This window comes from Choristoneura fumiferana, chromosome 15 (genome assembly GCF_025370935.1).
Source record: "Choristoneura fumiferana chromosome 15, NRCan_CFum_1, whole genome shotgun sequence".
Lineage (NCBI taxonomy): Eukaryota > Metazoa > Arthropoda > Insecta > Lepidoptera > Tortricidae > Choristoneura > Choristoneura fumiferana.
Window position 1 is genome coordinate 11,938,943 of NC_133486.1, and position 13,836 is coordinate 11,952,778.

Sequence of the window (13,836 nt, forward strand, 5' to 3'; positions counted from 1 at the left end):
AAAACTTTTATGAGAAAGTAAATGAATTAAAAAAAGACTACGAAACGGGCTGCCACGTTTTTGGTGAGCATGCCAACTGCAAAACATATTTTTGTAATGGCCGAAACCAGGCGAAGAAAACTTCATAGGCCAAATGAAAGATTGTGGCTTGTGGTATGACATATACACCGCTATAAGTCCTATTTTAAACAATGCCGAAAGTCTCCTTATGGGCAAACAAACAATATTGTTGAGCAGTTTAATGCACTAATCGCAAAATTTATAGGAAGCAAACGAATAAATTACTCCTTCGTGGATCTTATGAGTCCCGTTGCTACGCAGCTGCTACAAAAAGAAACACGGGAGTCTTGTAGCAACCATGAGTAAAGTATTAACAAAAAATGAAGAACTGGGGACTTACACGCAGAAGTATGAGAAGAGGCAGGCAGAAAAGGCGAAAAGAAAATCAAGCAAGACAAAAATCAAACGAAGAAAACGTATCGCAGGGACCCGATGAACATTACGGTGATATCGAAAAGAAACCAGATATGGAAGTTGAGCACTACGAAAAAGAAAACAAGCACTCTTAGCAGACTTTTCAAAAGTAAAATAGAACTTGAAAATATCCAAAAAGATACCGTTGGGCAGGCAACGAACCCTGAATGGATCAAACAACGAAAATACGCCTTACTGCGTCAGTGTTTGGTCAAATTATGTAAGAGAAGAGCTGCCACGCTGTGTAAAAATATTAATAAAACACTCTTATATAGCATTTTAAAGGTAGCGATGCTACTAGATACGGCAATGAGAATGAGCCCATCGCTTTAAAAGAGACTGAAAGCTGACTAGGAGTGCAAGTATTCACCTTGTGGGTTATACATCCCGAGGAACACCAGTATTTAGGCGCGAGTCCGACGGAGTCATAGCGAAGAAACAATTGTGGAGATCAAATGCCCAGCTTCGGCGGCAAATATGACGCCAACAGAAGCTATTTAAAGAAAAAAATTACTTCTGTGTGTTGGACGAAAAGTGATCCTCAGAAAATAAAACGAAGCAAAATCACACTACTTTTATAAGTACAAGGTCAGTTAAATATTTACAAAAAAAAGCTACTGTATCTTCGTGGTGTGGGACTCCAAAAGGCATATTATTCGAAAAAATCGAAAGGATACAGGATTCTGGAGAGCATATTAAATAAATTGAGAAAATTTTACATGGAATGCATACTACCTGAAAATTATAGATCCGCGTCTACCTAGAAAGTTACCGATACGAGAGAGTTCTTAAAATAAGCGAATTTTCATACTTGTATGTATTAAAATAAATAAAACAAATATTGTATGACTTTTTATTTTATTCAATACACCCAATCTTCAATGTGTCCAATCAAGTTGATGTTGTAGTCTATAGAATATTATACTTTTCACTTCTCATGCTCGTAAAGTTCGTTTTTTATGCTGAGATTAGCGACATAAAATGACTTTTTATGCTCTAGTGCATAAAATAAAATCTTTGTCTAAGACCAAGCTAATCAGGTGTCAACCAGCCACAAACAGAAAGTTTTTAACTTTTTTATTTATTTATATAAAACTAAAAATTAACCAAATCAATCAAAATAAAATCAATAAATAAAAAAATAGAATTATGTATATAGTAATTCATGAAATAAAAGAAACATAGTAAGTGAACCATTGTTTCCACTGTTGCTATTTCTCGAATTAATCGAAGTAAAAGCAGTGTAAAACTCGAGCATTAAACCCATTTTTCCTCGACGTGTCTATCACCCTCGCCGTACCGGAACGAACGTCTTAAAAATCGTAAACGTCGTAAAATGGCTCGTTTTATGCTCTTGTTGTACAATCGACTATTTCACTTCTCATGCTCGTAAAGTGCGTGTTCATGCTGCATCTAGGCAACATACAATAACTTTTATGCTCTAGGTGCATAAAGTAGAATCTCGTCTAAGGTCAAGGCAATCAAGGTGTGAAACCACAAACAAAAGAGTTTCTACATATTTTTTATTTTTTTACACCTAAAAATCAATCAAATCGATGAAATAAATCAATAAAACTAATATAGTAAAGCATGAAAAATAAAAGGTACAAAATAAGTGAACATTTATTTTTACTATTGCTATTTCATTTCTTCGCAGCGAAGTGAAAAGCAGAGTGTAAAACTCTAGCATTGAGCCCATTTTCCCCTCGACGTTTCTATCCACCCTCGCCGTGGCTCGGGTGGCTATATGAACGTCTCGGGTAAAATTGCTCGTTTTATGCTTTTGTTGTACAATATACTATTTCATCACACTTGCTCGTAAACAGTGTCGTAAGCTGCAGGCTAACTTGGTTGCAGTCCTTAATAAAACCTAAGGGCCTTTTTTTGGCGTTATGAGTTGTTGCGCGTACTAATACTGCTGCGCGCGCAGGTTCTGCACGACTAGCAGGAGGACCTCGTGCACGCATGTCAGGCACATGCTGCGGGAGGCGGAGGGCGGCTGGTAGCTGGCGCTGCCAAGAACTGCACCAGCGGTATCGGCAATTTTTGTAACAATAATATTTTTCTTTAACACATATACAATTTTACTCGCAAATGTGATGAAAACATTGTAAGTCGCACGGGCGGTACTATAATTATGAACATCGACCTAGTCCTCAGTCTTTGACTTTGAGCTTCTAATACTCTCGTTCGTAATTTCTTATTAACCGCCCTTAAGACATAATGTACTATTACGCCACACCTGGCCATAATGTGAGTTTTACCGCCCGCTATGCGTATGGTAAAACCACTTTCTGGCAAGGTGAAGACGTAAAATTGTGTACTCACCATGGCAGTAAAAAAGTTTTACAGCGTAATGTGTAGTGTAATGTACATTTACGTTTTGGAACGCCAAATAATATCCTAGCCGGTAGCTGCCCTCCCGCGCTGTATATATTATAATCTTGGTCTGGAGATGTTCTACTGTTATATTCTACTTAGATACTGCAATAATTTCACCATTGTATGAAGATATTTTTACTGCAATATTGTTACTGTGACATGTCTCTAGCTCCGCCTTCCCGCTAGCGCGCTCTTGCTTTCTTTCTAGCGCCCTGTCTTACTCTAGGTGAAACAACAACATTTTAAAGCGTTAGCGCGTGATCTCAACGCGGAGTTGAGCGCTACTTGCTGCGACTCTTAAAGACGACGCGTACGCAGACAGGTATAGGAACGAGGTAAACAAATTGTTTGCTGATGTTATGCTCGAGAGCTAAAGGAAAATGAACTCTCGGCTCACCGCATATGGTATCTACCACATTTTGGGGTTCAGAACCCTAACAAGCCGGTAAATTGCGCCTTGTTTTGACGCGGCTTCTAAGGTGAACGGAACATGCCTAAATGACTACTTGCTTACGGGTCCTGATTTGTATAATTCACTAATGGGTATAATGTTTCGATTTCGCGAGAACAAAGTAGTTATCATAGGTGATATAAAAGACATGTTTTTGAGGATTAAAATTCGCCCGAGCGACCAACATGTTTTTAGGTTTTTGTGGCAAGAATCACCGCGCGCTCCCGTTAAAATTTGTGTAATGCAAAGTTTAATATTTGGCGGTTGTTGTTCGCCATTTATCGCGCAATATGTAAAAAACAAAAATGCGTTAAAGTATGAGGACTTGTACCCGGAAGCTGTGCAAGTTATAGTAAATAGTCATTATATGGATGACTGTTTATATTCGACTACTGACGCGACTAACGCTATTAAATTAGTGAAGGAAATTAGTCATATTCATAAATGTGGCGGATTTGAGATAAGGGTTGGTCGAGTAACGATAAACAGGTTTTAAATAATATACCGACCACGGCGCTCGCGCAGTCAGCTGTCCAATTCAAGGACGGATCCATGAATACGACTGAGCGCACTTTAGGTTTAATGTGGCATCCATCCGATGACACGTTTGGGTTTCAAGTGTCGTTTAATAGGATACCTGAGGAGATTTTAAATGGAAGTGAACCTCCTACTAAAGCAAAGATGCTTAGCCTTATTATGTCTGTTTACGACATTCATGGTTTTTTGTCTCCTTTTATTATTAAAAGTAAAATAATATTTCAGAATGTTCATCGCAGTGGTATAGATTGGAATTGCCGCATCCAGCCCGATGAGCACACGAAATGGGTGAAGTGGCTCAATGAGTTAAAGCTTTTAGCTACGTTGCGCATTCCTCGCTGCTATGCTGACTCAGGCCCATGGACAGGCTGCTACGCAGACATGGAGGATGTAGTAAGTGAGCCCAAAACCTTGCGTACCGAGCTGCATACATTTAACGACGCGTCAATTCAAGCTTACGCTGCAGTCAGTTATTGGCGTTTTATACGTACGGATGGAAGCGTGAAGATTTGTTTGTCGCTAGTAAGAGCCGCGTCACGCCTTTACGCCCAGTCTCTGTACCTAGACTTGAACTGCAAGCAGGGTTACTTGGCGCGCGCTTGGCTAGCATGATACAGCGCGAACATAAGGATGTGAAGGCAGACAAGCGGTACTTCTGGACCGATTCTAGCACTGTACTGCAGTGGATACGCAGCGACCCCAGAAGCTACAAGCCGTACGTCGCGCACCGGCTCGGCGAGATTGACGAGCTGACCGTCGCGAGCGAGTGGCGCCACCTGCCGTCGCGCCTGAACGCCGCGGATATAGCCACCAGAGAGGATGCGCCTCCATTGAACTTTCAGGATTTATGGTTTCAGGGACCTGATTTTTTAAAGGAACCTGAATTTAAGTGGCCCAAAGACATTAAAACATCTAAGCAAACAGATGAAGTTATCTGTGAGCAAAAATGTGTTAACGTCCTAAGTACGCGACAAATCACCGAACTTGCGGTACCTGATGAGAATAATAGTTCATCGTGGATTCGATTACTAATGACAACGGTGAGGGTTTTATTTTTTATTCGTAAATGTCAACGAAAGAATAATCGAATCGACAATGAATTATTAAAACAGGCAGAGGAATTATTGATAAAAAAAAGTCAGCACGATTGTTTTGCCACCGAAATAGAGTGTCTTAAACAAAATAAGCCTTTATTAAAAAATAGTAGGTTACTAAATTTAACGCCTTACCTTGATAGTAGCGGTTTACTGCGAGTTGGCGGCCGTGTGGATAAAACTGACGGTGTCCCGGAGAGAACTAAGCGCCCTGTTATCCTTGACGGTCACCATAGGACGACCAGGCTGCTCGTGGAGTACCACCACAGACGTGCTCTTCATGGAGCTCATGAACTGGTGGTGAATGAGTTGAGGCAGGCCTACTGGATTTTGAGGCTCCGACCCACTGTTCGTGCCGTCGCAGCGCAATGCTTGTTCTGCAAGTATCGGCGCGCGGCCCCGCAGCCCCAGCGCATGGCCGACCTTCCGCCCGCCCGGCTGCAGCACAACCGACGGCCGTTCACCTTTACTGGTCTCGACTTCTTTGGACCCATGGAAGTCACGGTTGGTCGTGGAAGGCAAAAACGATACGGAATGTTATTTACGTGTTTAACTGTTCGTGCCGTTCACGTAGAAATAACGGAGAGCCTAACCACGGACGCCACTATCATGGCGTTGAGAAGAATGATAGCTCGTAGAGGAACACCTACCACTATCTACTCAGATAATGGAACTAACCTACGAGGAGCCGATTCCGAGATAAAACGCAGCATCGAAGACTTAAACAGAGATGCACTATGCAGTGACGGTCTCGTCAGGGGGATTGAATGGCGATTTATACCCCAGGAGCCCAGAAATGGGAGGAGCCTGGGAGAGAATGGTCCGCAGTTTTAAAACGGCCTTGAAGATCGTACTCAAGGAACGTGCGCCCCGACCGGAAACGCTTTCAACATTAATGGCCGAAGTAGAAGCCCTTGTTAACAGTCGTCCCATTACCCATGTTTCGATGGACCCTAACTATCCCGAGGCCTTGACACCTAATCATTTTTTGATAGGTACATCATCCAATGGCCCCTCTTTTGGTAAGTATGAAGACGTGGATCTATCGCTTAGAAAGCAGTGGCGGATCGCTCAACGCTTAACGGATATGTTTTGGTCGCGGTGGCTAAAAGAGTATTTGCCCACATTATTACCGCGACAAAAGTGGACCAGTGAGCGTAGGGCCTTGCGTATAGGAGACTATGTCTTGCTTGTGGAACCAAACTTAGAGCGTGGCTCATGGCGGCACGGTGTAGTGAGTGCGACACTCCCCGGGGATGACGGACGCATCCGCGTAGTGGACGTGCGCACTCGCACGGGCACGTTGCGACGACCGGTGACTCGCGTCGCCCTGCTTTCCTCACAAATGGATTCTAGTGATGACTGTCATCATCACTAAGGGGGTGGAATTGTAGGCGACGCGATGTTTTATGTAAATGTTTGTTAAAATTTTACTAGATTAAGTTAGTTTTTAAATTTTAATATTTTCATGCGACGATTAATTTGTTGTTTTTTACGCCATCTAGCTTCCTCTTTTATTAATAAATATATTAAAAAATTTGGTGGGTATGCGCAGGCTAAAAACGACACATTGTCGGTACTTGACTTTATGTAGACGATCTCTTCGCGAACGCTAAGCTGCAACTGCTCACACGCACAAAGTTTTTTTTTCCATTTTTACGTATTTACGAGTTTTATTCGACCCATCACTTACACACCTGTTAAGATTTTAGAGGGGGGGGCCTCGATTTTCATGAAAATTTTCACTTTATAGTTGAATATTTCGCAAACAAATCACTGAATCGAAAAACCGTCTTATCAAACCCCTAATGGTTTTAAAAAAACCTATCCAACGATACTCCACACTATAGGGTTGGAAGAGAAAAAAAAAACACCCCCACTTTACGTCTATGGGAGGTACCCTAAAAAATTTTTTTTTGAATTTTTTATTGTACCATTTTGTCGGCATAGTTTACATAATATCCGTGTGAAATTACAGCTTTCTAGCATTGATAGTCCCTGAGCAAAGCCGCGGACGGACGGACAGATAGACTTCAATAATCGGGACCAGCTGAAGAATTCCCAATAATACCTACAGACAGATCTGTCCTTCATAAGACTATGAGCATTATACTAATTGGATAGAAAAAAAAATGAGTAAAGTACCTACCTACATTATGTAAATGCACCAGGTATCGGTTTGAAGTAGTTTAGATCTTTCATAACAACCGAGTATTAAAATGAATGTTATCTTAACAATAGGACTGTTTCAAACTCTGTGTCCAATTTACGATGTTTCTTTGAAAAAGAGCAATACCGTTTGTTCTTTTGGAATTTGCGGAGAATGCAGCGTATTTGCCCTTTCCTCGACCTTTAAACGCCAGTGTGTGTCACGGAGGCACACGGAGGTAGGTATATTGACCGATATACATTGGTCCCGTTCGAAGACGTGGCGGTAAATTTAGATCAGCGATAAACTGTCCGTTAAAAAGCACTAAATGAAAATATGGCATAGGTTCGATCGAGCCGTATTATATAGAAAGAAAGAAAATATCTACCTTTATTTACAAGACACAACATGGTAATTATTCGAAAACTTACCTAAATGGTAGAAGATCTAGCTGTTACAGTTTCCAGGTTGTCTAGTAGAAGTTGGTACGGGCGTCTAAAAAATATTCGAAAATGTCATCAAATTCTGCAGCCGATTCACAAAAAATGTGACCACGAAAATTGAGGCGATTGAAACGCTCGAATCATTACCTAACCTACCCAACAATGTTAGTTATTAAGTAGGTACAATCAGCCAAATAAGTGGTCTATCAATTTTTAAACAACTTCCTATGAAATGAATATGTCACTAAAGTGGAACTTTCAAGTTGACAGACACGTCTATTGGCATTATTGTTTTATGACAAGCGCAAACGATTATCAACTGTAGGGTGGTAGTGGTAGACCACACATTTGGCTGATGGTACAAAAGTATAGATAGTAAGATAGTACATGTTATTGCGGTTGTGAATAGGAAACACTAGCCCAGCATCCAACACCCAACACCCCGTAGACCTCAGCGCTGTTTTTCCGCCAGCGCCATCGGTAACCCTCGGACATGCTCGGACCGCTATAAAGATATACCTACTACACTATTAACTATATAAAACTACCTACATTAATGTATAGATAATTAAAAACTATGAAACTTATTTATTTTGTCAATCAAGTTGTACTAACTAACTTAATTTTGTATTATGTGGCCGAATTACCTAACTTGTTTGAGTAGGTATTAAAGATTAATGAAGCTAACGTTGATTCAAAGTACGCGATGTTGTGATTTTTTTAATTTCCGTCCTCTAAAAAACTGGTAAAAAAATTAACTATCACAATCGTTTAACTATTACGATTTAATACCTTCGACAATCCTGTTTTGTTTTGACCTTATATTTTTGAACATTTTCCCTGCCAATCTCAATTTGTATGCAAACACGAACAGCGCCTCTAGCGGAACGCTTGCGATGTTCGTGTTTCCATACAAATTGAGATTTTAACGCGAACGCGATCGAGACGTATCTTGTAACCGAGAACTTACACTAAGGGTACAGACGTCATTTCAAGTTTAATTTTATATTTTAGTAAACAATTCATGCAAGTCGTACGCGTAAATCGTAATGTTATGGTAATAAATAAGAATGTTTACTTACTTCATTTCATTACCATAACGGGGCGAACGGGTTCACTGCATAAAACCTTAAAGTGCGTAGCCAAGTTCGGGAAAAATAAACGATGCATCAATAAAAACAAAAAACATCACCGAATAAAAAGTTACAGTTTTCTTATCTAAAATGCCCAATGAAATTACGATATTGTATATTGTATAAATAATAATAATGTTTATTTGTCAATGAGGGTGTACAAAAATGGTCTTAAGCTATGAATAGGACACTATAAACTATACTAAATTATTGTAGGTACTCATGTAAATAGGTACTATAAAAAAATTGGTCAGATAACCGTGCTCACAATCGCAACATTTTTCGAAATACTTTTAATTGTAGGTATTTTAATTGTATTGCAGGAGCAAAATCTGAAATATTATCCAGTTCAGACTGACTGGAAGTGAACTATTAAAACAGTAGATACCACTCGTCCGTTACGCTTGGCTCGCCTCTGACTTTACCAATTCCGAATTCCTTCACACATTTCCATTTTTCCACTCGCAATAATATCGCTTGAATTCTTTACAACGTCGAGTTTTATTGCGCCTGCCTTTTACAGTTTGATGTTGACCCAGCAATGTACTTTGTGCTCAACATGTATGTTATTCACCTACGATAGGAATACGATAATATAAAAACGTGACTAGGCCGAACGCGTGTAAATGTAATACAATGACATTGAGCGGGGCGGGCCTTGTTTACGTTAAACGTGACGTAGGTGCTCTGCTTAACAAAAAATAAATCTGTTAGGTATTTAATTTAACTGAGAGAATCTGGTAGAAACTTAGAAGATAAAAAAATAATGCTCGAAATACGTTAGTCTGCAGGTGGTAGGACCTTGTGCAAGGTCCGCCCGGATTGCTACCACCATCTTGCTCGCTAATCCTGCCGTGAAACAGCAGTGCTTGCACTGTTGTGTTTCGGCGTGGAGAGTAAGACAGCCGGTGAAATTACTGGCACTTGAGGTATCCCATCTTAGGCCTCTAGGTTGGCAACGCATCTGCAATCCCCCTGGTGTTGCAGGTGTCTATGGGCGGTGGTGATCTCTTATCATCAGGAGACCCACTTGCTCGTTTGCCATCCAGTTGAATAAAAAAAAAGTCTGATGAGGCTAGGTAAGGCAAGTTGGTCTTTAAGCCTATTGTATTAGTGTACTTAGTACGTACATTGGACGTTTGCCTATGGAGAAATTGTACCTACTTATAAAATAGCAATGTCTTGTTATCGTGGCTAACAAGCTTGCGCCTCCAGGGGGTAGAAACTTAGCCTTGTGTTTACCACAGAATAAGTAATAGTACAAGTAATTTTACTTAGGTCTGTACTTTACCGAACTATAGTGGATAAGGTATACTTATTTATAGAATTGGATAAGGTATAAGCTGACAGTGTGCTGCCTTGTGCTGCTTCTGCGTGCCTAGATACACAATTTTAAAACGATATGACAAGTATATAGTCGTGGTGGCCTAGCTAGTGGTTTGACTTATGGCCTCTCAAGCAGAGGATCGTGGGTTCAAACCCGGTGACCTCCTCTGACTTTTTCGAAATTCAACATTTGAAATTTACCATGAGCTTTACGGTCGAGTAAAACATCGTAACGAAACCTGTACAAACCTGCGAAGAAATTCAATGGTGTGTGTGAAGTTCCCAATCCGCACTGGGCCCGCGTGGGCCTGTGCCCAGATGTTAGACGTATTTTAAAATTCAAGGCAATTTTTGCAACCTGAGTACGTTTGAAGTTCTTTCAGAATTTTGTTGACCGAAGGTTTGGTCCGAAGAATAATAATTAGCGCTTATGCTAATTCAATTGGTATTAATTATTTCGCCCGCTAGCTGTTTAGTATTCGAGCTGAACTACTTATTTCTTTGTAGGTACGTTACTAAGCGACACTACTTCAGTTCAGTACCTATGCGCGTCATAATAATAATTAGCCAACTGAATCAATACTATTTTGCAAGGGGTATGATTTTATTGATCACCTAATAAATGTAAGTAATAATTGTAATAAATTAAAAAATAAATTAAAAATTCGCTCGGCTTGCGCACTGAGGGTAGCAGTTCTACCTAACATTCCTCCTCGCTTCGCTCGTCGTCGTACCTAACCAGACCTGCCTTATTAGAATAGGTAGAAGCATCGAATTAAGGAACTGATCTATTTATTAGGTGACAGATCTATTATTCTGGTGATCGAATTTTGATGATCAAACTATAAATTAGGATACAGATTTGATTAATTTGATGACCAATATATTTCTTAGGGATAGATATAATAATTAGGGTATCGCAGTTTAGTGACAAATCTAAATTTAAGTGACAGAAAATATAGTTCCCTTTTGCAAGTAGGAGGTACCTTCATTACAATTTATTACTTACAAGAAAATTGAACAAATGCAACTAATATATTATGTAGCCGTTAATTATGTGACTTTTGTTTAACGTCTGCTTTTTATGCTAGTGACACGTATTTGTGACTGCTGTGGGATATGCGTAGGCATAGCGCGAGAGCTTAGTGGATCGTTATTCGTCAGTCGTCACCTTCTGCTCCGGCTCAGGCAACGTTCCGCTAAGCCCTACGCTATGCCAGCCTTTAGGATTTACGAATTCTGTTGACACACATGCGTGTCAGCTCACCGGCTCATAGGAGTAAGAATTTTTGATCACAAACGTTGTGTTACTAGCACCGGAATGTGTTACGTCTGTGACTTTTTAGTTCTTACTTCTTTGCCAGGGACACTTATTTGTGACTGCTGTGTGATATGCATAGGCATAGCGTAAGAGCTTAGTAATTAGTTGCCGGGCCGGGGACGAAGGTGTTTTTTGCACTATTACAAGAATAACTTATTTGCCTGTTTTAAAATTGTCAAAAAAGTACAGTAGTTTAAAAGTAGGTAATATTAAAGCTATTAAAAAGTCTTCCAGTGTTTCTGAAGGCCTAAACATAAAAATTGGTACTTTTGAATTCTCAACACCGTCTAGCCGATAAAACTCATACAATCACGCCAATAATTCTGTGGTGTTAAGGAAAAAGGAGATGAGTAAAAAAAAAAAAATATATTGACTCATGTTCTAATTGCCGTGACACATAATAGTGTTTTGAACCAATGAGTGCAAAAATCTAATTTTTCAATTTTTTTTGACTCGTCTCCTTTTTCTTAACACCACAGAATTGGCATAATAAGTACCCTCGAAACTTACTTATTCCATTCACGGCTCTTCCCTACTTTCAATTTACGGTTTTTTTTTCATTCCAGATTCGACGAGAAAGAGAGCATATCTGGCACACAGCAGCTCAAGTCTTCGGTACAGAAGGGCATAAGAGCCAGGCTTCTGGAACTGTACCCGCATCTTGAAAACTACATAGACCAAGTTCTGCCTAAGAAGGACACTTTCAGGATTGTCAAATGGTAACATATTTTTTTATACAGTCTATACCTACCCAGTGGTTTTCAAACTATTTCGGAATGGACCCCCTGCCTATCCAACGATACCCCACAATATAGGGTTGTATGAGAAAAAAAAAACACCCCCACTTTACGTCTATGGAAGTACCCTAAAAAAAAATTTTATGGATTTTTTTATTGTACCATTTTGTCGGCATAGTTTACATGTACAATCCGTGCAAAATTACAGCTTTCCAGCATTGATAGTCCCTGAGCAAAGCCGCGGACGGACGGACAGACAGACAGACATGGCGAAACTATAAGGGTTCCGTTTTTGCCATTTTGGCTCTGGAACCCTAAAAACACTGGCCTATACTGTGTCTAACTGCTGGGCAAAAGCCTCCCCTTCTCCTTCCACTCGTCTCTGGATCGAGCAAAATATTGCAAACATAATTTACAGAGCTACTTAGTAAGTGGGACTGCATGTGAAGTGAGCTCGTGGGATATGGTGTACTTACCCAGATTATAAAAGTATCTAACAGTACTTCTTGTATGTTATATCTGCCTTTACCGTCCAAAGGTTACTTTGAAGTAAATTAAATCGCATTGAAGGCGCGCTGCTTCTATTTAATAAAACTTATTATACTAAACTAATTGGCTAGGCTACACAGTCCCCTTTTATTAAGTTGGGCTGACTTCGAAAATTGTGTAAGGTTACTTCTATTGAATAGGATCTACTCTACCTACTAATTAGAGGGGTCACTTGCCTCTCCTTGCTTATTTGGCGTATCTTATTTATTTATCACTAGCGCCATCTATGATATTTTTTTGATACTTTTGATGTGAGCGGCTGAGCGGTAGTGTGCAAGATCAAGTTCGAATTAATTGCTGTAAGAGTGTTTTTTCAACGTTGTTTTAAAATAATTTAGGAAGGTACTACTTATTACTTAATAATTTGCGAATGCGGCGAAGAGGCTCAAACTATGGAGCACATTGGACAGCGCTGCCCTCTACACTCATACTCGGGCTCCCCTGGAGATCTGTACAATCTGTCACCTGACACATTGTCGTGGCTTGAGACCCTGAATGTGGATTTATAGCTAGTTTGTAGTTTATTTCTTTAGTGTAATTGTTTCATGTTTTACGCCATACGATTAAATAAGGTACTACTATCGGAAATTAATTCGTATGTTTTTTTTCTAGTCACGATCACATCGAGATAATGGTGAACAGTGCAGGAGAGTTGCTCTTCTTCAGACACCGTGAGGGACCTTGGATGCCAACTTTAAGGCTTTTGCATAAGTGTAAGACAACATAATGCATTAACTCGTTTGTTAAAAATTAGTCTAATTAAATTTGTGGTTTCCATACATTGAGATTTGAACTAGACTTCAACATGTAATTTGACTTCAATAATTATTGTCGAGCATTATCTAAACTCGAAACACTAATTTTGTATTACGATTTCAATCTTTTGAGTTTAGTTTCTTAATGTGATCTTTTACATATGCATAAAGATGTGAAATACATAATATGGCCACAAGTTTTATGAAAAATTATAATTTTCATATTATCCATTGTGTTGGATGGACTGTATAACGGGGAATCGATGAAAATTTTAGAAACGCTTGAAACTTTTTTTATCGATAGGAATTACCTTTCTAATTAACAGGAAAAATGACAGATTTTTAAGTAGTATCAATTAATTTAAAAAAATGAAAGTTTTCTTTGCCGGCAACGATAGCGGACTACGACAAATTTCTAAGCTCATGTCAGTTTCTATGGGCGTGTACATGAAAAACAGGGTCCGTATTTCTATGTTGGTATTATC

The 13,836-nt window shown here is 39.6% G+C and overlaps 1 long non-coding RNA gene across 1 annotated transcript in view; it reads right to left on the reverse strand.

Moving 5' to 3' along the window:
• LOC141435628 (uncharacterized) overlaps positions 1-13,836 on the reverse strand; it is a 226,363-nt gene that overhangs the window by 142,580 nt on the left and 69,947 nt on the right. The window lies entirely within an intron of this gene.